The sequence below is a fragment of the Protobothrops mucrosquamatus genome, unplaced genomic scaffold, assembly GCF_001527695.2.
Source record: "Protobothrops mucrosquamatus isolate PMUCROS unplaced genomic scaffold, P.Mucros_1.0 scaffold2458, whole genome shotgun sequence".
Taxonomy (NCBI): domain Eukaryota; kingdom Metazoa; phylum Chordata; class Lepidosauria; order Squamata; family Viperidae; genus Protobothrops; species Protobothrops mucrosquamatus.
The window spans coordinates 336,886-338,470 of record NW_015388530.1 but is presented as its reverse complement, the minus strand read 5'-3'; positions in this window follow the sequence as shown (position 1 = coordinate 338,470).

The following is a 1,585-nucleotide window of genomic DNA, read 5'->3' as shown; positions in this document are numbered from 1 at the left end:
TAATAATAATAAAGTTGGAAGGGACCTTGGAGGTCATCTAGTCCAACCCCCTGCTCAGGCAGGAAACCCTATACCATTTCAGACAAATGGCTGTCCAGTCTCTTCTTAAAAACTTCCAGTGTTGGAGCATTCACCACTTCTGGAGGCAGGTTGTTCCACTGGTTAATTGTTCTAACTGTCAGGAAATTTCTCCTTAGTTGTAGATTGCTTCTCTCCTTGATTAGTTTCCATCCATTGCTTCTTGTCCTGCCTTCAGGGGCTTTAGAGAATAGCTTGACTCTCTCTTCTTTGGGGCAGCCTCTGAGATACTGGAACACAGCTATCATGTCCCCCCTCATCCTTCTCTTCATTAAACTAGACATGCCCAATTCCAGCAGCCTTTCCTTATATGCTTTAGCTTCCAGTCCCCTAATCATCTTTGTTATTCTTCTCTCTACTCTTTCTAGAGTCTCAACATCTTTTTTATATCGTGGTGACCAAAACTGGATGCAGTATTCCAAATGGCCTTGGTTATCAGTAATAAGACTAAGTACAGAATAAATTTCAATTTCTTCCACTTTCCCCCACTATAACTAAAATAAAAGTTATTTTATATCTAAAAGGAAACAAGGAAACCCGTTCACCAGCATCCCTTTTGAGCCTTTAAGATTGCAACCTAAATGAGAAGTTGTTTTGACATAGCTTTTAAGAGAAACCTATAAAAGGTTTTTGCTCATGACCTAAGGAGAAATCACTTATTTCTTCCTTCTCCTAACAAACGATGTTGGTGACAGCAATTCGGTGTTGAATAGATCAACCACATCTTTTTTGTGGAAGAGTTTTTAAGAATAGCCTATTTTAGTGAGACAGAGGAAATAGAATTTGCAAGCTTAGGTTCAAAGTCGAAAGTTCGCTGAATTGCAAAAAAGACATTTCCTTTCAAACCAGCCACACTTGCCAGCGAGAAAAATCACAAAAATAGAAATGAAGTCAGCTGGATTATTTTATTGCTAAGGAGGTGAAGAGATAGTTTTCTGACTTATAAAAAGGACACAAAATGCTTCCCCAACAAGGAATATCTGCAGGGTGTGGTGAAAAATGCCAGGATGATCAGTCACCATAATGTAATCAAAGCTCCGGAGGGGTTTTATGTGTAATTTGCACAGAACGGGTATGGCTGTGATTGCCCTGATGCAATCGCCATCTTGACTTTTTTGACCACATCTTGCAGACACTCCTGTTCCACAAGGATTTGGGTTATATAAGCACCCTGCCAACAAAAGTACGTATAGTCAGGGCCATGGTTTTCCCAGTTGCAATGTATGGCTGTGAAAGTTAGACCATAAGAAAGGCTGAGCGACAAAGAATTGAGGCCTTTGAACTCTGGTGCTGGAGAAGACTCCTGCAAGTCCCCTGGACTGCAAGGCGATCAAACCGGTCAGTCCTAGAGGAGATCAACCCTGACTGCTCTTTAGAAGGCCAGATCCTGAAGTTGAAACTCAAGTACTTTGGCCACCTAATGAGAAGGAAGGACTCACTGGAGAAGAGCCTAATGCTGGGAAAGATGGAGGGCAATAGAAGAAGGGGACGACAGAGAATGAGGTGG